Consider the following 23,144-nt stretch of genomic DNA (forward strand, 5'->3'; position numbering starts at 1 on the left):
CCCGGGCCGCGAGCGCGGCCGAGCTGTCAGCGAGCCGCCCGGCCGCGGGCGAGGGAGCGAGCGAGCGAGCGAGCGGGCGCCCGGCGAGCGCACAGCCCGCGCGGCGGCAGCCGGAGCCGCAGCCCCACCCGGCATCGCTGCCTCGCGGGACGGAGATGCTGCTGCTTGCCCCGAGGCCGGCGCGGGGTCCCCGCGGCGGGCGCTCGCCGCCCTGGAGCCCTGCCTGGATTTGCTGCTGGGCGCTCGCCGGTTGCCAGGCGGCCTGGGCTGGGGACCTGCCCTCCTCCTCCGGCCGCCCGCTTCCTCCTTGCCAGGAGGTGAGCAGCGCCGGGTCCTCCACCTGGAGTTTGCCCGCGGCGGGGCGGGGAGGCCGGGCCGAGCGGGGCGGGCCGGCTTCCCGGTGGCCGTGCCCCTGCGCCCGGCTGTCGCGCGGGTCGAGGGCCGAAGTTGCCGGCCCCGGGAGGCTGGCGGGGAGCGGCCGTGGGGCTCGGCCGGCCCGGTGCCTCTCTGCCCGCGCGCACGGGTTGCGGGGCGGCTCGGAGGGACTTGGCGGCGGCCTCTCCGGGGAGCCAGGCTGGAGGACCCGGGGTCCAGGGAGCGGTTTCGGGAAGGGGAGGAGACTGGGGAAGCCCTGCCCGCGGGGCTGGGAGCTCCTCAGCGCTCGTCCAGAGAGCCCCAGACGGACGCGGGAGGTTTCCCGCTCCTCCACCCGCTGCCCCTCGGACGCCGTCGTCCTCGATCAGGCCCCGGGGACCTGCTCAGCCGGCGTGGGTGATGACCCCGGCATCCTCCCGGGGGATACTGTGCACTAGGGAGGAGGAGGATGTGCTGGGGAGGGGCGGTTGGTGCTGTGGCCGTGGAGCGAGGTGCCGCTCCACCTGGCAGGAGGCGCTCCTTGGGCTCCAGCCAAGAGCGCGACGGATGGGAGATGAGACCCCCCCCCCCCCCCCGCGCGCTTTTAGAGAAGGGAGACTCAGCGTGCCAGAAATGGGCCAGGGGTGTCGCTGGTACTTGTACTGGGTGTTTGTCTTTCCCTTGAGCGTTCCAGAAAGTGCATCCTCTTAATGAAAATCAATGAGGGGACGGAAACATTTCTGATCTCCTTTGAGTGACTGTGTTGGGGAGGATGTGAGGCGTGTGTGCTGTTAGGAATCAGGGTCATGGGTCATTTCAGCTTGAGTAGCCAAAAAAAATGGATTAACCGTAGCCCCCTTCCTGCCGGAACTTCTGAGTTTTGTCCAGGCTTGACTCCTAGATGATCTGCATCCTGGAAACCATCCTCATGCCTGGGTTTTCATCTTCCTCTCCTGCGGTTCGGGTCCCGGGACAGACTGAAATGAAGGCGGGCCAGATCCAAGGCTTGTGCCTGAACACACACAGCAGTGTCGTGATTGGGGGAACGCAGGACTCAACAAACAGCTGTGCTTCATTTCAGAGTTTTTAGGATAATTAGTTTAATCTGTAGTCTGCAGCGTTACCTGTCACCTGGCAATAGTCCACTCTTTTAGGCTTCTGTAGAAGCTGCTTTTTGGACACTCAGAACAGCTGTGACAGGATAAACTCTCCTCCAGCTCCCCAGGCCCAAAGGTGGAATGCATTTCTTTTCTGAAGTGAAAAATTTTAAGCTTCTTGCAATGTTAATTGTTAGTAGTGGAGCCTTTTTTTTTTTTTTTTGGAAAGGGTAAGGTCAAGGCTATGGAATCATACTTTGGTCACAACAGGTAGTGCTGTCCTTTAAGCAAGCACTTATTCCATACCCATATCCCTACAAGGAGCAAGAGTCTAAAGACCAAGACGCATTGAAAGAGGACGTGGTAGACAGGAGGTTCAGAAAGGTGGTGTTCTGTCCAGCTCTTTCTTGCATTGGCTTTAGAAATTGCATGTGATCTATCCCCTTGAGGCCTCAAGTTTGAATTTTCCCTCTGAAAACAAGAAGAAATAAGATAATCTATTTATGCTACTGAGCCTGGTGAGTCTACTTGTGTTATTAGAAATAGTGAGGGGCTGAAGTTGTGATGGAGCAGGTTAAGCCATCTCCTGCGAGGCTGGCATGCCATATGAGCGCCAGTTCCAGTCCCTGCTGCCCTGTTTCTGATCCAGCTCCCTGCTAATGGGCCTGGGAAAGCAGCAGAAGATGGCCCAGGTGGGCTCCTGGCACTTTTGTGGTAGACCAGTTGGAGTTTCTGGCTCCTGGCTTCCGTTTGGCTCAGCGCTGGCCTTTGTTGTCATTTGGGGAATGAACCAGCAGCTGGAAGCTCTGTTTCTCCCTCTCTGTATCTCCCTCCCTCTTTCTTTCTTTCATACAAATTTACAAAACAACAACAACAACAACAAAAAAAAAACTGTAGTGCACAGATCCGTTTATATTCTTCCTAATGACCGATACACGGTTCTAAGACCATTGACTGAGAGTTGGAGGTTCCTTTGGAAATAGGACAGGCCTAGTGGCCTCCCAGGGGCTGAATCTGCTTCTTTAAAATACTTGATTATTTGTGAGGAAGAGAGAACTCCCATCTGCTTGTTCACTTCCCAGATGCCTGCAATGGCTGGTACTGGGCCTGGGTCAAAGCCAGGAACTGGGAACACAATCCAGGTCTCCCATGTGGGTGGCAGGGACCCAGCTGTTTCAGCCACAACCGCTGTCTCCAAGGGTTTGTATTGGCAGGAAGCTGGAGTCAGGGGCCAGAGCCGGGAATCAAACCCAGGTGCTCCCATGTAGAGCTACTAAGCTAAATGCTTGCTCCCGGCATCTGACTAGCTGAACTAATTTATAGAGTTGATCCTTGTTTCTCTCTTGTTTCCAGCTTTGAGAGTCAGGGGTGCTAGTGCTGGTGCTGGTGCTGGTGCTGGGGAGAGTGCCCTCTTAAGCTCAGCTGTTTGCCCTGAGATTTGGTTCAGGAAATGTAGGCCAGACTTTGGTGAGCAAAAAAGCTAAAGTACTGCTTCTCTGTCCACTCCTGCCTGTGTATCCCTTTCCATTCTTTAGTAACAGTGAAGGAGGTGACTGCCACCCACAAGGAAAGCATTGTATGGTGGGGAAGAGAACAAGAGCAGTCAAAGTGAGCTGCGGGGTTTGCGGACTGGAAACCAAAGCCAACTCCTGATAAAATGAGAGAATGTTGGAGAGCATGGAAAAATCAGTAGGTCATTCCAAACCTCATTTCCCTCCAGTATTTCTCTCACCCTTGTTTGTCAGTATTTTTATAAAAGTGGTCGTGTTTAAGTTACAAAGACTCATTTTCCTTGTCTGGTTTTAGAGGAAAGCCATGAAAGGAGGAGAAGCACAGAAAATTGGCCTGGGAGTAACCTAATGACTGCGTGAGTTCAGAAAAAAGGCCCTTCAGAGAGACAAACGCATTAAGGCTGCAACGTTCACTTAGATCTTTACAGAGGGTTGAACTCTGGGGTGAAATTTATAAGAAGCAGCTTCCTTTGTGAGAGTCCTTGGATTACGGAGTTGAAACGGGGAGAAAAATGATTGCTGTGGAATGTCCAGCTGGTGATCACATCAGTGGGGTGGAAGTGCAAGCCCAAACAGGAAGCGCTAGTTTGGGAGACAGAAATAATAGTAAAGTCAGTGTGCCAGGAGATGAAGGACGAGGGCGGGAGGTGACTTTGGCAAATATTATTCAAAAAACGGGGCAAAAAGGACAGGACGTCAGAATTGCTCGGACTTTTATATGGAGGACCTTACAGAGGATAAAAAGGGTAAGTCTTTCCTGGGTTTCTTACCATCTGTTTTTCACTTGCAGAATGTTAGTAATAAAAACTGACCTGCCTCTTTTCATTATGAGGGTGAGGCGAGATTAATATGTTAAAGGAAGAAAAATCTGAATGGTTTTGAGACTTGATTGTTGTTAGATTAATAGAGCTACATCCTGATATTTTAGGAATGGTCTACAATGAGGTTTTTGAGATTCATAGGATAGGCCCATCCAAGAACTGGAAAGGAATTTTGATTCATTGACTAATAGGACTTAATGGGGCTGCCAGAGGAAAGAACTATAAAGGGCACCAGATGATTCAGAGTTGGAATAAGTATTAGAAGATACAGTGCACGAGTGGAAAAAGAACTAAATGGATTATGTATGCATTATTTAAATTTGGTAAATTAAATCATAAAATAGCTGATTCTTCACTCTTCTAAAATCTTGCATAATGGGATTCTACTGAGTTCTCTGAATCTTTATTGAGTGATGGCTTTTGCCAGAAGTTTTTATTTCACATTATTTATTCCACTTATACGAGGTTCTAGACAAAATGTCAGATGATGTGAGATGACAAATTAAAAAAATATAGTTGAAGTGAGCAAGGATGATCAGACACGGAAGCAAAAATTGTAATTTAGTGATTTGGAGCCATGAGAGAAGAGAAGGGGCTGTGACATCCTCTGGGGGGGGGGGGGTGTCAGGAAAAGCCCGTTACAGGAAGTGATGGAGACTTGAAAGATGAGGAATTCGCCAAGCAAATGGGTCCCACGTGAATGTGGGCTAGATTGGGGAAAGACAATCAGATGGAGAGCACAGGCTGAAAAGGGGCAGGAACACAAACCAGCATTGCACTATACTGGGTACAGGTGGAGTACAGCGTGCAGTGAGAAACCTAATGAGAGATGAATTGGAGAAGGAGGCAGGATCCTGATTGCAAGGGACCGTCTATCACACTAAGAAACTGGTCTTCATTTGATAGGTAATGGGGAGTAATAGAAGGATTTAACAAATAGAAGTAATCAAATGGGCTTATCCTGGCATCCGTATGGAGGCCTTATTAGAAGAGTAGGGAGTAGAGAGAGGTGAGACCTCCTGGGAGGTGATTGTAATCGTCCGGTTGAAGGATGGCAGAACCTCAGTTAAGGAATGGCAGTGAGGATGGACAGAGGGCATGGACTAACAGAAGGTGGAGAGTGAGGGAGTGAAAAGTTTGGGCTTCCTGCAAAGATCTTGCCTCTAACCTCCTCGAGAGGGAATGTTGGGAGCGTAGGAGCTTGGTTCTGATGAGGGTGACTTAGGTAGAGTTGTTCAGCAGGTTCCGTTGCTCTGGTTCATGGTATAGAGACCTGGGAATCACTTGAATAAAAGGCATGGTTGAAACGACTGGATTGGATAAAAATATCTGGGAGGAGGGGGTGAGAAAAGATAGGGCCAAAGGTAGGAAGTGGGTTTTACCAGCATTAAAAGGACAGGGATGGAGGATTCTAGAAAGGAGACCTGTAAGCAAAGGCCAGCATGGGAGAAGTGGGAGTCTGGGGTTTGGAGGAAAGGGAGAAAAGCCTTCCAAGAAGAAAGCTGTGGTTGTGCATCATTGCCTAAAGAAATCCTAACCGTATGAGAACTGAAAAGAGAAGAATTGAATTTGGCAATCTGATGGTGCCTGGTGCCAGAGTGGGCGCTGTGGGTGGATGGGGATGGGTTGAGTATTACCTGGTAACTGAGGCCTTGGGGATAGAGTAGAATCCCATTGTATGGCCTGCCTGCATTTGCTAAGGTATTGGGCTTCCAAGTTCACATCTGTCTGAAGACTTGTGAGTGGCAGTGGTTTCTGTTTGAGACTCTGAAGGGAACAGCTAAGAAACAGCCTTTGTGCAGGAAGTCTCTGAAGGTCATGGGCTGTGGGTGAAAGTGTCAGATTCTGAATTCACACTGTCACTGGAGGCGCTGGGCTCAGCCTCTGTTTCTAAGCCCTTAACATAATTAATCTTGTCTGCTTTGCCTCTGGAGGTGAATTTTCCATTTCAAGTTGTTATGCTCAGAACCATTTCTCATGTTTTAGGCAACTGTGAGCCAGTATTCACACCATCAATATTTACAATGTAAAACTAAGAGTTGACAGATCTGTGAAGTGTCATATTTTAGCAGAAGGGATGGAAATAGCAGAGTGTAGTATAGAACGGCACGTTTTCCTATCACAGTGTATTTTTCAGCAGTGTCTTGGTTTCTGGTTCTTCATTGTCAGAAAACACTAGTCAAATTTTGGTTGCCTTTTATTTCCCCTTGAAGAAACCATGGCTAATTCGCTGTTCTTTTTGCCTTTATAAAATCCAAGTTGCATGTAGCATTTCAATATTTAATACATGTTATGTATTTATGTACCAGGTATTGGCAGTAAAATGATGAACAAAGCATATGGCCTCTGCCCATTTGGAGCTTTATAATCTCATGGGGGCAGATTGAAAACAAAACCACACATCATGTAATTGCATTTGCCATAAGTACTGTGATGAAGATTACCGCGTGCAGTATGAGGGGGTGGTGTTTACTTTTTTGGTCCAACTGCAAAGTGTCTTATTGTTACACTACAAGTAATACTGAAGATAATTAGAGAACCACTTTCAAATCTGAGCTCTGACTCTGGTTTGTGGCACCCAGCTAATGGATTTGAAAGTGCTTTGTAAATTCTAATGCAATGGCTGATATCAGTGTTTATTTCCATGTAAGTGAGGGACAGTGCTTCTAAGTGGATGGATTGCCATGTGAAAGAGCTGAGAGGTGGGGAGGCAAACTTGTTTACCTAGAGAATGATTTATAGGATTACTTTTGACTTTTCCATGTGAATCATGGTAGCCAGTTGATTGCTGTGTTATCATTGAAAATTTGACTTGGCTTCAGGTGTAATGCTCGCTCCTGTTTTTCTTTGACCCCACTGCTATCCTTCTCAGTCTTTGCTGGTTCCTCCCGTCTCTCTGAGGGCCTCACACTGGCACATTCCAGGGCTTAATCTTTGGCCCTCCTCTCTTTTCTGTTACACTCACACTCTTTTTTTTTTCTTTTTGACAGGCAGAGTGGATAGTGAGAGAGAGAGAGACAGAGAGAAAGGTCTTCCTTTTTGCCGTTGGCTCACCCTCCAATGGCCACTGCAGCCAGCGCATCTCGCTGATTGAAGCCAGGAGCCAGGTGCTTCTCCTGGTCTCCCATGTGGGTGCAGGGCCCAAGGACTTGGACCATCCTCCACTGCCTTCCCGGGCCATAGCAGAGAGCTGGCCTGGAAGAGGGGCAACCGGGATAGAATCCGTCACCCCGACGGGGACTAGAACCCAGTGTGCCGGCGCCACAAGGCAGAGGATTAGCCTGTTAAGCCACGGCGCCGGCCCACTCACACTCTTGATGGTGTCATCCAGTATCTTGGTTTTAAATACTACTTCCATGTGGATAGCTGCCAAGTATACATGTCCCACATGGGCTATCCCTGATTCCTGTCTAGCGTGGCTTTGATGTCACCACTAGGATAGGTTCCTCAGATCTCCTGACATTTGCTCAGGCCTACTTTTTGTGTGGTTTTCCCCATTTCATTTAGTGGCGACTGCTCCCTTCTAGTTACTCAGGCCAGAAGCTCCAGAGTCTCCATTAACCTCTTTTTCTCCCTATCTTTACATGCAATCTGTCACTCTGCTCTCTGTGCATCAAAATAGCTAGAGGTAGAACTTCTCACCACTCCGTCTGTCATTTCTGGTCCACCCCATGTGGATCTTGCCTGCGCCGGTAGAACTTCTCACCACTCCGTCTGTCATTTCTGGTCCACCCCATGTGGATCTTGCCTGTGCTGCTGTAACTTCCATTTTGCTCTCACAGCACAGCCAAGACATTACATTAAAACAGTTGTATAAACCCCTTCGTTCTGCTCAAAACAGTGCTCAGCTCTGATGGGGTCCTTTGGGGCTCAATGTGATTCCCCCTGGAAGCCTCTGATGTTGCCTGTTGTTACATTCCTACTCCATTTTTGAGGTCTTAGTCTGTTTTGTGGGACTGTGACAGAGCACCACAGGCTGGGTCACTTACAATGAGCAGAAATTAATTTGGCTCATAATTCCGGAAGCTAGGAAGCCCACGTGGATAATGCTGTGTCATCGCATGGTTGGAAGGCTGAGGGTAAGAGCCGGCAAGAGGCGGAGCAGGAGGGGCCCGACTTGGTCCTTTCGTAGGGAACCACTCCTGAGATAATGGGTGGTGATCTATCCATGAGGGTGGAGCCCTCATGACCCAAGCACCTCCACGCTGGGAATCAGGTTTCCAACATCAGGGACCCATTGAAACTGTGGCACTCCCTGTTTTTCATTCTGCTTCCCGATCTCCTTGTTGTTTCTTGAATGTGTTCTATAAGCTCTTTTCACAGGGCCTCTGCTCTGGCTCGTTCCTCTACCTAGAGCGCTTTTGTCTTCATTTATTTGGCTTTCTCCCTCCTGTACTTCAGGTGTCTTCTCAGTTGTCTTCTAAGACTTCTCTTGTCATCTCTTTTAACTTGCAGTCCCTTCCTCTCTGTCTCCATCTCTTGCTCTTATTTTTCTCTATAGCCCTTGCATCCATAATGATTTACACTTTGTATGACTTCTCCCTTGCCCAATAAATTGTAATCTCAATAAAGACAATATTTTCTTTTTTACTTTTTTTTTTTTTATTTTTGACAGGCAGAGTGGACAGTGAGAGAGAGACAGAGAGAAAGGTCTTCCTTTTGCCGTTGGTTCACCCTCCAATGGCCGCCGCAGTAGCGCGCTGTGGCCGGCGCACCGCGCTGATCCGATGGCAGGAGCCAGGTGCTTCTCCTGGTCTCCCATGGGGTGCAGGGCCCAAGGACTTGGGCCATCCTCCACTGCACTCCCTGGCCACAGCAGAGAGCTGGCCTGGAAGAGGGGCAACCGGGACAGGACCGGTGCCCCGACCGGGACTAGAACCCGGTGTGCCGGCGCCGCAAGGCGGAGGATTAGCCTAGTGAGCCGCGGCGCCGGCCAAAGACAATATTTTCTTTTCTCTCTTAGAAACTATACCACTGTATTCCTAGCATCTTCTTGGCACATAGTAAATGCTCAATAAAAATTTGTTAAATGAATTAGTAAATTTAATTTTGGACATATAAATTGTTTTTAATTCTTTGTTATATAAAAATGTTACACTAAGCAGTGGGGCTGGCATTGTTACCTAGTAGGTAAAGCTGCCACCTATGATGTTGGCATCCCATATGGGTACCAGTTTGTGTTCTGGCTGCTCTACTTCTGATCCAGCTCTCTGCTATTGGTCCAAGAAAAGCAGGGCCCAAGTGTTTGGACCCCTACCACCCACGTGGGAGACATGGATGAAGCTTCTGGTTCCTGGCTTTAGCCTGGTCCAGTGTTGGCCATTGTGGCCATCTGGAGAGTGAACCAGTAGATGGAAGCGCACTCGCTCACATGCTCTCTCTGTGTGTGTCTTTCTCTGTGTCTTATTCTGCAAGTCTTTCAAAATAAATAAATAAATAAATAAATCTTTTTAAAAGACAGTAATACAAAATATCTGAATTTCAAGTAGATTACTTGCAATGGAATGTTTAGGTTGACGGATATAAGCTATCCCCTTTCTAGCACTGAAAACTGTTAATTGTTAATTTAATGGTGGAAAATGCTGACTCATTGATGTGATTTACATTTATTTAATCACTAATAAGGGTCAGAATATTTTTCATATCACTTATCTTTGTAAAACAATTATTTATTTGATTTATTTGAAAGAGAGAAAAAGAGGGCCGGCGCCGTGGCTCAATAGGCTAATCCTCGGCCTGCGGCGCCAGCACACCGGGTTCTAGTCCCGGTCGGGGTGCCGGATTGCCCCTCTTCCAGGCCAGCTCTCTGCTGTGGCCAGGGAGTGCAGTGGAGGATGGCCCAAGTGGGCCCTGCAACCCATGGGAGACCAGGAGAAGCACCTGGCTCCTGCCTTCAGATCAGCATGGTGCGCCGAAGGCAGTGCGCTGGCCGTGGGGGCCATTGGAAGGTGAACCAACAGCAAAGGAAGACCTTTCTCTCTGTCTCTCTCTCTCACTGTCCACTCTGCCTGTCAAAGAAAGAAAAAGAAAGGCAGGTCCCAACCACTGTTTTTACTCCCCAAATGCCTGCAATAGCTAGGGCGAGGCTGGGGGGAAGCCAGGAGGCTGAAACTCAGTCCCCATCTCCCACGTGGTGGCAAGGACCCAGCTACATGAGCCATCACCTGCCGCTTCTCCAGGTGTGCATTAGCTGGAATCAGGAAGTGGAACGGAAACTCACACCCAGACGCTTCAGTAGAGGCTGTGGGTGTCTCAGCCACTAGACTGGGTACCCACCATCTCACTTTTTTTTTTTTTTTCACTTGTGTGGTAATCTATGCTTTGGTGTTTTGTTGTTTCTCTTATATGTATGAGCTCTTGGTATACTAAAGATAACATACTGAAAATATATTTCACTAGATTCTTTCCTGTCTATGTGTTTTGCAATAAGAATACCCAGAGAAAGCAATTACTTAGCCTATAAAATAATATACAGAATTATTTCCCGTAATATGTGAAACAGGAATAAATTTCAGTTTTTAAACAACAAATGTTTTGTAAGTGGTACCTTCTTTCACTCCTATATTTGAAATTTTTCATTTGCTTAGGTGAGAAAAATATTGAAGCTAGTGCAAAGTGACTGAGAATTTTTGGACTTGAATTGAAATGCTTTATTCTAAGAATGTTTTTGAAATTTCAAGACAGTACTACTGCACTCTCTTCTTTCTCATTGGCTGTTGCTATGTTTATTTGTTCAATTAGCATTTAAGGACTTCGTATCATGTATTTGTCTCGTAGGAAAACTCACAGTAAAGGGAGAAGAGGGGATGAATTTGACAGCCATTAAGATATGTATGTTAGGAGTCTGATTGAGTGATATATTGCTGCCTAACCATGACTTCTAGGTTTTTGATCTGGGTAGATGAGTTCCTACTGAGATTGGACATTCAGGCAGAGGCAAAGAGGAGGAGGATGAGGCTGGAGAGAAATAGGGTGACTTCAGCAGTGGACATCCTGAGTCTTAAAGTAGCCAAGGACATTGTGTGTTCTTTCAGAGACAATAGCGTGTACCTGTGTGCAGTGACAAGACCACCTGGGGGCCATGGCACTTCAGATGTAATTGAAACCTTTGGTGTTGATAGATCACCTGAGTTCTGAGCACACAGCAAGAGCAACAGATTGAGCAATGTGCTGAGCGAAAGGTCAGCCCGTATGAAGCAAGTTAGAGAGACCGAGAAGCATTTAAGGATAGAACTGAGAAGGCACAGCCAGAGGAGACAAACTGAATAGGAACTGCCTCGAGTTTTATGGGGTGGAGTATCAGGTGCACATAATGCTTCCCAATTAGCTAGGCATTTGACTTACTGTATTCTTAGGGACAAGATGCAGACATACATGATGAATGATGGTACACTAGTCAGGTTCTTGACTCTTGCCCTCAGGTTATTAACTGATCCTGAGTGGGAAGAAGGTCTCCAGTGTAATACCTTTGGGCTTAGTATCTAATCTTTGTCCTGTTATTGTTAGGCTGTTATCATTTAAACCAAATCTTTGGTTTTGAGATGGCATAATCAGATTTTGTAAAGTCAGAAAGCTGGGAAGGATGCCTAATGAGCTGGAAAGCAGAACTGCAATACAAAATGATTCTGAAAGGTTAGAATGACAGGCAAACAAACACACATGGCTCAAATGTAGACTGTTCTTTTTGGTTCTGAAAATTCGATATTCAAGCAGAGGATGTAGAAATCTTACATAAAAGTATGTTTGAAGCCATAAGTGTCACATGTCTGCTAAAAGCAGTGATGTAGGGCCTTAGGCCTCATGAATATGAGCAGACTGCTTGATTCTTGGGAGGTAGACAGTTACCTCTTTAATTCAACTTAGGTGTGACATTTGAAGGGAAATATTAACTTAGAATGACATTGTCTTGAAGTGTGGATTAGGAAGATGAGTTATTTGGAAAGGATGTCATGGGGCTAAGGTAGGAATGGGGACTATTTATCTTGCAGAAGATTTCAGGGGGCCATGTTAGTGAGCTTAAAACACCGTAAGTGCAATCACGTTTGAGAGACATTGGTGTTATGCTCATGTAGGGGACAAGGATTGTATTTGTAGGCAGTAGGAGGAAGAATGCAGAGTTTAGTTCATCTGGGAGGTGTTTTATGTCTGTAGGGGCCGTAGTTGCTGCCCTGTACCCTGAAAACCTCAGGGCTCCTGCTGGTCTGGGTCGCATCTTTGGGAAGCATGAGTTCCTGTTTATTGCACTATACCTACACTACCACAGTGGATTTGACAGACAGTTCAAGGTCATAGCCATACTACTGTTTCAGGTGAGAAGGTAAATCTTTGCCCTTGGTGCTTTGGTCCTAAGACATATTCTTTCTTACCCTGTCATTCTTTGGATTTTATTCTAAGATTGCTACAACATAAACATAGAACAGTGGCCTTTGGTGTTTAATATAACATCCTGAATTTGAGAGCAGAAAGAATTGGCCATTTGAAATGGGAGCTTAATGCAGACTTCCATTGGATAGTTCTTGGGCATCTCAGTAATAACTTGAACCAGAGTAGCAATTGAGGCTTAAAGCATACCTGAGCCTGTTATTCTGGGGATGTGCCTTCATATCTAAAGGACATTTGAATATTGACATCATTTGCTCAATTTTTATGGTTCCTTTTTTCCATTTGTTACTTTCTAAAATTAAAAACAATAAAACATGCACAGTCCCAGCAAATAAGCACAGTCCTCTTACTATCTTAGTATTTGTAATAGGAATAGTAATCAATAACAGCTAGGTACCATTTTACGTGCATTTTATATATTAGCTTACTTGCTTACCCTCTAGCCTCTAAAGAGCGTGGCCCTAATGTTTCCCAGTGTGGTTGAGTTAATTATGAGCCCAGGCTGTTATCCTAAGACCTGTATTCTTCACCTGCAGCCTGTGCTGCCTCTGTCTTATGTGTTATTTGTCCTTTGATATATCTCATTACGAGTCTACACATATGGTTACAAGATGGGAATGTTATGCATATACAACCTGATAATTTTCCTTTTTTTCCTTTTAATAGTATGCTATGAACTTAGTCTCATAGTTTTCCTTAGTGCCTGAATTTTCTGAATATCCAGCTTTGACCAGTAGTATTGCCAACAATCCATAATTCATCATTTCTTTGTTGGATTGTTTTCTTTTTCTCTTTTAAAAGATTTATTTATTTATTTGAAAGAGCTAGAGAGAGACGGGAAGGGAGAGAGGGAGGGGGAGAGAGAGAGAGAGAGCGAGAAAGCGAGAGCGATTTCAGTCCACTGGCTCACTTCCCAAATGGCAGCAGCTCTGGCCATAACCAGGAGCTTCATCTGGGTCTCCCATGTGGGTGACAGGGCCCAAAGCACTTGGATCATCTTCCACTGTTTTCCTGTTATTACTAGGGAGCTTGATTGGAAGTGGGAGAGCCGGGACAGGACCCTAGGCCCATATGGGATGCCCGCATTGCAGGTGGCTTTACCAGCTACACCACAACACCAGCCACTGTTGGGTTGTTTTCTATACTGGCTATTATGTGGTACATTACGTAATATATCACAATATATTACAGCATATATACATAGAACAATATATTATACAGAGTATAAACACATATATAAAATATAGACTATGTAATATATTGTTATATATGTACGCACAGACATTTAGTTTTCTGGGGCTATTTTCTATACTATTGAGTTTTTTGTGTCAAGATTACATAAAGGGTTTTGTGTGGTTTTATATACTTACTGCTCTTTCATTTAAAGATTATCAACCATTCTTACCCATTTAGTCTCTTAGTTCAACTTTAGAATACTCTTGAAAATTTTCAAAGTGACTCTTGGATTCTGTTAAATCTGTTAATTTATTTGAAAAAAAAAAAAACCTGTCATCTTTATAGCATTCTTTTCACATTTAAAGACATAGCGTGCTTCAGAATTGTTGCACTTTGTATTTCTCACTAGCACAGTCTTCGTATGTTTAACTATTTTATGTGGCAATTTCCCCTTATCATTTTATCTTTGAACTGATTTTTTTCCCTTGATATGTTGAAAAAACTATTGCTTTTTGGAAGTTAATTGTATATCTGGTCTCTAACAGAGCTGTCTTGTTTATTCTAATATTTTGTCATTTGTCTTTGCCTTTCTTGGTAGCAAGTACCATTGAGTGAACATGGGGAATACTTATCCTCACAGCACTCTGCACAGCAATCCATATTTCTGCTTTTAGAGATGAAGAGACTGAAGTGCAAAGGCAATTAATAACTTGCGGAAGATGACAAAGCTAGTATGCCATAGAGCTGGGATGTATTTACCCCCAGGGACCTTGCTGTCCCCTGAGCCCTCCCCTCTCTGCCTGTGCAGAACTGACTGGTGGTTTGGCTCTCTCGCAGCCGAATCTCACAAGCTCTGTGTTGAATCTTATTAGGTGCACCATGCAGCTACTCAGACTATTTCTTCAGTAGTCACTCGTTTTCAGATGGGTCCCTTTTCTCAGGAATCTTTCATCTTCTGCAAGGTAGATGTTTCCCACACGTTCTAACAAGGAGAACTCTGTCCTACTATGGTTTACCCAAACACAAGTGAGTAGGAGGTTGGCCAGTCATCATCCTCTCTTATGTATGATGTGGCCGTGTAGAGTCCCCGTCCCCATTTCTGTCCTCTGGAAAACTCTGCCCATGCTCTGCTGATGACCTGAGGGGTCATGCACTATCTCCACCGGATTCTGTCAGGAGGATTTGTTTGACACGGGCAGAGCTCGCTCTGGTTCTTCCACAGTATGCAGCACAGGATAGGAGCTGGACCTAGGGCTGCATCTGTACAGTACTGAGAATAAGGGGTGTAGATGAAGAGGTACATGTGAGTGATGCCATCTTAAACTAGAAGCTTCTAAAACTTCAAAAGTAAAAGGCTGAACTCTGTTGCTGAGAAAACAGTATATAGCAAAGAAAATAAGAATAAAAATTGATGGATCATGATTCTGTCATTTTACATTTTTGTTTTCTTTTATAACCCTGTTTCATTCTTTAAGACTACTCAATTACTGTGGTCTAGGAATTATTCTAAATTTTTTAGACATATTAATCCATTTAATAATAATCACTTGTTTTTAATCCATTGATTGTTCATATGTGAATGATGCTCAGATTTTATGGGAAGATCTGCTTCAGTCTTTTTTTAATAAGCTTTATTTTTTAAAAGAAGATTCATTTATTTGAAAAGCAGAGATACAGAGAGAGAGAGAGATCTTCCATCAACTGATTCACACTCCAAATGGCCACACCGGCCAGGGTTGGGCCAGGCCAAGGCCAGGAGCTTCTTCTGGGTCTTGCATGTGGATACAGGGGTCCAAGCACTTGGGCCATATTCCATTGCTTTCCCAGGCACATTACCAGAGAGCTGGACAGGAAGTGGAGTAGCTGGGACTCAAACTGGCACCCATATGGGATGCTGAAGTAGAAGCTTAACCTTCCATGCTACAGCACCAGCCCCATTCATAAGCTTAATTGACTCTTATTTGAAGTGCCCTGTGCTATGTATATTTGAAGGGTACAATGTGATCAGTTTTGACATCCATATGCACTTGTGAAACTCATCATAATCAGTACAGTTGTTTTCAGCACCGCCAAGAGTTCCCAGCTCTTCCTCGATGTGCCCCTGGACAGCCTGCAGCCACCGATCTGCTTTCTGCCACTACAGGTTCATTTGCGTTTTCTAGCATTCCAGATAAAAGAAATTACATGGCATGAATGTTTTGGGTCTGAATTCTTTCACTTAGCATAATAATTTTGAGGTTGATTTCATTGTAGTGTATATCAAATTTGTTCCTTTTTATTGCTGACTAGTGTTCCATGGTATAGCTATGCCACAATTTGTTATTTCATATGTCTGTGGTTTTTTTTTTTTTTTTTTTTTGACAGGCAGAGTGGACAGTGAGAGAGAGAGACAGAGAGAAAGGTCTTCCTTTTCCGTTGGTTCACCCCCCTCAACGGCTGCTGTGGCCAGCGCGCTGCAGCTGGCGCACCGTGCTGATCTGAAGCCAGGAGCCAGGTGCTTCCTCCTGGTCTCCCAAGTGGGTGCAGGGCCCAAGGACATGGGCCATCCTCCACATGGCCACAGCAGAGAGCTGGCCTGGAAGAGGAGAAACCGGGACAGAATCTGGCGCCCAGACCGGGACTAGAACCCGGGGTGCCAGCGTCGTAGGCGGAGGATTAGCCTAGTGAGCCACGGTGCCTGGCCATGCCTATGTGTTTTTAACATAATATAGTTCTTATCATACTTATTGATTTCTTTTTTTTAGTCAAATGAGTTGTTTTATTTGAGAGACAGACTGACAGATGGAGAGAGAGTGCTCCTGTACACTGTTTGATTCCTCAAAGGCCAGCCATGGCTTGGGCTGGGCTGAAGTGAAGATGGGATATTCTTAAGCTCCAGTATGATAATGTAATCTATGAACATTTAGAACTCATCACTGAGTACTCCAAATAGGTTGTTTATAAAGTTCAGCAGCCATCTAAAAGGGAAATACAGGCACCATGGCACTTTGGCATTTTGAGATATCCCTGGAGGTGATTTTCTGTTCAGTATTTAGTGCTGTTTAGTGCTATCTTGATTTTTGAAGAGGTAATCATTAAGTTAGTCAATTATGTGTGCCTGTTGTTAGAACTATCTCCATTTGCCTGCCTGTCTGCCTATAGATTATTTCATTATCATTAGTGAATGCATGTGTCTCAGAGTGCGGGTGACACATTTGGAGGCTAAACTGGGGACATTTTTTAGCTCATACAATAAATGCTTGTATACTCTGTTCGTAATGAGCAAGCCTTTGTGTTCAGCTTTAAAGACAAATACACTCATTAATAATTGAAATTATATTTCTGTAAATCATAAGCCAAGTGAGATAGCTAGGTTCAGTTATATTTTCTTGCTCTCTGTTTTGGTAGGATCTGGAAATTTAGTTGACTAACGTGTTTGCACTTATAACAAGATAAGAGTCCCTTGAGAATAATGGCAGTCCTGCAAGTTTTGGGGACCCTCATGTTTTTGTTTTTGTTCCAGGAAGACAAGAGTAGTGTTGCTATGTACCATGACTTGTTGGTATCTCCTCTCTTGGTTTCTGTCTTCTAGAGTCCATCTTATGTAGCAGCAGATTATGACCTTAACAGGACAGGAGGAACGAATGTGACTCACTCAACATCACAGTAGCAAATTCTGCATCCTCTACCATGGCTGCAGATAAAAACAGCCTACTTCTTGTCCTGACCTTTTTGGCTAGCACTTTTTTTCCCCAAGCTTTGCTTCAAAATCAGACTCTTTGATTTCTCAGTTCTCTACCCTCCTTTCATCTCAGTATAATCTGGCTTTTATCCTATTTTCCTAAATCTCTTACTAGGGTTGGTAGTTATCTAATTACCTGTGGAATCTTTACTCCTCACCCTACTCTATCTGCTGCAGCATTTGGCCCCACCTCCAGGATGCTCCTCTCCGGCTTTCTCTAGTTTTGGATGACTCACAGTTACGTCTTTATCGCTTTAGCTGGCTGCTCTAAATGTTGATTATCCCAGGTCTCTGCCTTGATCTTCTTTTCTTTGCATTGTATCTTACTTCTGAGTGACCCCATCCATATTTTCTTTTATTAATCATTATTCTTCTTTAAATGGAATATATGTTTATTGTAACCAATTTAAAGAATTTATAGAAGTAAAGGAGATGAAAATCACCTGCAGTCCAGCCTGTGGAGAGCCAGTGTTAACATTTTCATCTAGCTGCTTTTTTTTTACTCATAACCTTTGTTTATTCCAGTGCCTGACTCTCAAACCTGTCTGCACGTTAGAACCATAGGCCAACAATTTATTTCTAATTTTGGATCCTCTGAAGACAGGGTTCATGAACCAGATTCCCATGTGCATCTAGGGTTAAGAATCGTTTGTCTAATAGCTCTTTTTCCAAGTGCCATTTAAGACCTGCTGTCTGCCAGGTCATGTTGTGGTCATCTGTCCTTTCAACAAGTTTATTCAGTCCCTCTTTTGTATTTGTCCGTGGTCTAAAAAACCAGGATTTTGTTAAAGAATAAAAACACAGAGTTCCTATTCTTATGGAAGAAGGAGACAGATATTATTGAAATACATGACAGGTAGTGGTAGGTCCAGGAAGAAAAGCAAGGGAAATGAGTGTCTACCTGAGAAGTCAGGGAAGGGCTTTGATGCTGTGGTCTTTGAATAATGACAGAGTCCAGAGAGAGATCAAGCTGTGCAGACATCTGGGAAAAGAGCTTCCAGGCCCTGGGTATGACAGGTGCAAAGGTGCAAGGCCTTGAAATGTGCATACCCTGGCCTGTGCAAGGAAGAGTGACCCACTCTGACTTCAGTGCAGTGAGTGAAGGGACGTGCTAGGCGGTAAGAGTGCAGAGGTCAGGTGAGAGGAGTGTGGCAGACCATGCGCTGCCTTTTAGGGGATGTCACACACTTTGCCTTTTATTCTGAATGAGAGGAAAACCATGCAGGGTCTTGAGCACAGACCCAGCGTTCTGTGTTTTCTGTAAAAAGATCAGTCTAGCTTCTGTGTAGGGAACAGACTGCCGGAGACATGAGTGAAAACACATGAGTCAGGTTCTCAGGATAATGTAGGTGGGGCGTTGTGGTAACCCAGATCAAGGCTTTAACGGTGGAGGGTGGTGAGAAGCAACTGATTTATAGAAGACATCTTTTTATGTATTTTGAGAGGGATGACAAGCTTTACCAAGATCTCCCAGGTGTGATGTTAGCTAGCAAAAAAACCAAAGGCTAGCGCTGGGGCATGGCGGAGAACTGGAAGGCCCGATGGAGAATGGTATCAGGGAGGCCAAGTGAAGAAAGCACTGGGCAAGAGGGTGTGGGCGGAACCAAAGACTTCGGTTTGATCTGGTGAGAGGGATGCAGAGAATAACGTTTGGATTCAGCAATGGTCTCAGAAAGAGCGGTCTTGACTGAGTGATAGAGGCTTCTGGAGAGAATGAGAAGAAAACAGACAGTGTGGGGACAGGAGACTGTTTTGAGGACTTTGCTAAACAGGGGCCGAGAGAATAGTGACCAAAGAGGAAGCAGCAGCAGTTACCTGGTGAGAGCAATGCTGAACAAAGCATACCTTTGACATTAGTTTCTTCCAAATGGGAGGTTTTGTTCTGGTTTTATTCTTTTATTTTTGTGTCTTAGAATGAAAGTTTTTTTTTAAGATTTATTTATTTATTTGAAAGGCAGAGTTACAGAGAGAGGCACAGAGAGGGAGGTCTTCCATCTGCTGGTGCAGTCCCCAAATGGCCATAACGGCCAGAGCTGCACCGATCCGAAGCCAGGAGCCAGGAACTTCCTGTGGGTCTCCCATGTGGGTGCAGGGGCCCAAGGACTTGTGCCATCTTCTACTGCTTTCCTAGGCCACAGTAGAGAGCTGGATTGAAAGTGGAGCAGCCAGGACTTGAACCAGCACCCATATGTGATACTGGCACTGCAGGTAGTGGCTTTAGCTGCTACACCACAGCGCCGGCCCCCTGGTTTTATTCTTTGTTTGTGATATCTTGTTTGAGAATCTTAAAAAGAGGCATACCTACAATTTTCAGTATTTTAATTTGAGATTTTTTTTCCAAGGTTAGCTTTTTTATTTATATCTCATACCTGCCTGCACTTTTCCAGGTTGGGTTATCCTTTGTATTATGCTAGTGATGCCATAACAAAATACCACAAAGCCAATGGCTTAAAAAGCCTTGTTTGTTCTTGAAGCTGGAAGTCCAAAATTGAGGGCCAGCAGGGTTGGTTCCTCCTTTGGGCTGTAAGGAAGGGTGTATTCCAGGCCTGTCTTCCTGGATGTACATGGCCATCTTCTCCCTGTGTCCTTTCACTTCTGTCTTCCCTCTCTGTTTGTGCAAGTTTTCCTTTCTTAAGGAGATCAGTCATATTGCATTGAACACATCTGAACGAGTTCATTAAAAAGTTACTTTTATCTATTTTAAAGGAAGGGAGAAAGAGAGAAAGAAGTATATATTCTATTTCCACTAATTTACTTCCCAAATGCCTGCTAACAGTCAGGGCTGGACCAGGCACAAGACAGAAGCCTGGATCTCAATCTGTGTCTCTCGTGTCAGTGGCCATCACCTGCTGCCTTCCAGGGTGCACATCAGCAGGAAGCTGGATTGAAAGCAGGGTAGCTGGGATGTGAACTGACACTCTGGTATGGGATGCAGATGCCTTAAGCAGTGGCTCAGCCTGCTGCATTACAACGCTCTGTGCTGGATAACTTTGTTTTCCCTTGATTGCTTGTATAAAGGCCTTTTCACCAGATAAGGTCACATCTGAGGGCCTAGGGATTAGGGTGTCAACATACGAATTTTGCAAGGGCACAATTTAACTCATGAGTCCTTTGCCCTCTCAAAGGCCTATTTCTGAAGTTTTATTCAATAATACTTTTTTATGCTGGGTGGTAATTAAGCATTATTGGTTTCTTTCGAGTCTTGGTGACATTAGGTATCATTTTAAACTATTTGAAGTCGGAGATGAGTTTCCAGATATAAAATGAATACTTGTGGAATTGGAAAAGAACTGCCCTTTTGGAAAAGAAACAGAATGGGTTAGGAGGTGGCTTCTTGATGCTTTCTTTGAACACGAAGTTGGATTTTTCTTAGATTTCTTATTTAGTTTCATGCCTTATGAGCAGAACCACAGTGTTTACCAGAGCACAGTGGTTACCAGGGTGCACGTGGTTGTGGGCTGGAGGAACAATGAGGTTAACTGGTACAGAGGTGTAATTGGATGGCAGGAATAACTGATAAGGGTCTTTGGCCCAATAGGACAACTATGGCTGACAACAATTAATTCCATATTTCAGAATAGTTGAAAGGATTTTGAATGTTCCCAACACAGAAATGATGAATGTCTGAGGTGGTAGAAACGTCACTCTGATCTGATCATTACACCCTGTATTGAAATGTCACAATGTACCCTACAACACGTGCAATTGTTTTTATTTACAAAATATTTAAAACATAAAGTAGAAGAACCAATCAGATAATAAATGGAAACTTTCTCTTCCTCGGGAGGTAGAGACAGATAGAAGTGCCTTTTCTGGAGAGAAAATCTGTATTCAATGTATGCACTGTCTCCCTGGTCTTGTCAGGTGACAGTATAGTACAGTACTAAGTAAAGGCTGACATATGACCCCACAGCTTATCACCCTTATTATTGAAAAGATATTAGGTTTGTTATAAAGGTTTTTTTTTTTTTGTTATTGCATGAAGAGAAGTATTGTACAAATTGTCTCATTTGTGCATCCAGGTGTATGATCCAAGGAGATGCGCCCAGCTGATTCCTGGATGTCCTGTTCTCCCTACGTATTGTGTCTTTTCCAGCATGAGGCTTTGGTTGGAATATACCATTAGGATGTAGCCTCATAAAACAGGAGGTGACTGTAATGGATTTTATTTGGAAGCCATAAAATACAGATCGTAAATAATGATTGTAGACATCAGCACATGAACCCATTAGTTCTAAGTTCTCTAAGAGAACGTAAATTTAATTGTGGAACAGAAAATATTTTTTCTGGGCTTGTTACTCCCTTACAGACTTAAGGCAGAATGTAATACAATACCTACAATGAGCAAAACTTTGGGGACAAAATGAGCACTAAATAGAATATTGGATTTTTTTTTTGAATTATTTTCTGGCCTGGAATCCTAACTTTTAGCAATGCCCTTGAGTAGTCACTAAATGAGTCTCTTGAGAGAGATTTTATAACTTTGTATACTTGTTTAAATGTATTTTAAAAAACTTTTCCTTGTTTTACTTTAAGCATTTAAAAATGGACTCAGTACTATTGAGAATGAATTCTTTTCTAGAGTAAAGCAGCAGCAAACATACGCTCAGTGGTTGCTCCACGGATGAAACCTGTCAGTCGTTCAGAAAGTAACTGTTCCGAAGCAGACGGTTTAAGGATGGAGTCTCACCCTGGCCCCGCTGTGCCTCATCCATGACTGTGGCTCAGTGAAATCTGCGTGGCCTTCCTCTGCATTGTGCGCTCTCAGCTCTTCCCACTGCTTCCTTCACGTGTTCATGTCAAGTGACTCCGGAGTAGCATGTTTTTCTCAGGAACTGTTCTGATGGAAATTCAAAGAACATATGGGAGCAGAAATATGCGTAGGTCTTGATTTTATGTTTTTGTAGACTGGTTTATTCAAACAAATACAACAGGAGAACATGTTCGTTTAATGATGTTTTTGTTTGTTTTGTGCTGGCTACTGAGTTTTCTCTTGTCTGGCCTGCCAGAAATGTACCTTTGTTTCTGTGCAATTTGATGAAAAATCCAGTCGGCAAAATTTTTTTAGAAAAAATTTTCAAAAAAACTTTCAAGAAAGTGTAAAATGAGTCTAATATGTTAAGGATTCTTGAAGAATTATAGTCAAAACTGATTTTGTTTGAAATGTTTTTACTTTACTAAAATTATTTAATGTGAGAGTTATTTATTTATTTGAGAGGCAGAGTTACAGACAGATAGAGAGAAACAGAGAGAAAGTTCTTTCATCTGCTGGCTCACTCCTCAAATGGCCACAATAGCCAAAGCTGGGCCTATCTGAAGCCAGGAGATAGGAACTTCCTCCAGGTCTCCCACATGGGTTCAGGGGCCCAAGCTCTTGGTCCATCTTCCAGTGCTTTCCCAGGCCATAGCAGAGAGCTGGATCAGAGGAATAGCAGCCGGGACATGAATCAGCGCCAACATGGGATGCTGGTGCTGCAGGCATAGGCTTAGCTTACTGTGCCACAGCGTTGCCCCTAATGTGAGAGTATTAATAGTTTTTCAATATTGTGTAAAGAATTGCTCTTAATTTACAACAGCTTAAAAAGCCTATAGTCTATTTTTAATTATGCAAAAGAATAACTTTGTTTTCACTGTTTTTGGGGGCATGAATTGATGGAGAGTACTTAATGTGTGCAGTGGAGTGTGGTGCAATGAGTCCTGGCTTGTGAGTTAAGAAACTCCATAATGGGACTTAACTCGTCATTAACTGAGTGTGTGACTTTGGGTAACTTTCTGTTGCACTTGATGACGTTTTCTCATTTGGAGTAGAAAGAGATTGGCTTAGATCGTTTATGAAGTCTTTTACAATGTTGACATTTTATAGTTTTTTTCCCCCCTAGTTTTATATTTTTAGAGAAATAGAGATTATGTCTTTGCTTCTTGGTCGATATTCTTGACTGAATAGGGATATTTCCTTTCCAGTATGGTCAGACTGGGTAGAGAATGTAGCTTGATAATTTCTAGGAAATAAGAGTTTTCAACAAATAGTCAACGAGAAAGCTTAGTGAATATGGCCTATGCCACTTTTCTCTCTGTCTCCCTT

At 44.4% G+C, this 23,144-nt stretch overlaps 1 protein-coding gene across 1 annotated transcript in view; it reads left to right on the top strand.

The window, feature by feature from the left end:
- The first annotated feature begins 225 nt into the window (after window positions 1-225).
- ELAPOR2 (endosome-lysosome associated apoptosis and autophagy regulator family member 2) overlaps window positions 226-23,144 on the top strand; it is a 192,671-nt gene continuing 169,752 nt past the window's right edge. Inside the window, exon 1 of the mRNA XM_062179066.1 lies at window positions 226-317. The gene's annotated coding sequence lies outside the window, so the exon portion shown is untranslated. The remainder of the gene's footprint in view (window positions 318-23,144) is intronic.

Source organism: Lepus europaeus, chromosome 20, assembly GCF_033115175.1.
Source record: "Lepus europaeus isolate LE1 chromosome 20, mLepTim1.pri, whole genome shotgun sequence".
Classification (NCBI taxonomy): Eukaryota; Metazoa; Chordata; class Mammalia; order Lagomorpha; family Leporidae; genus Lepus; species Lepus europaeus.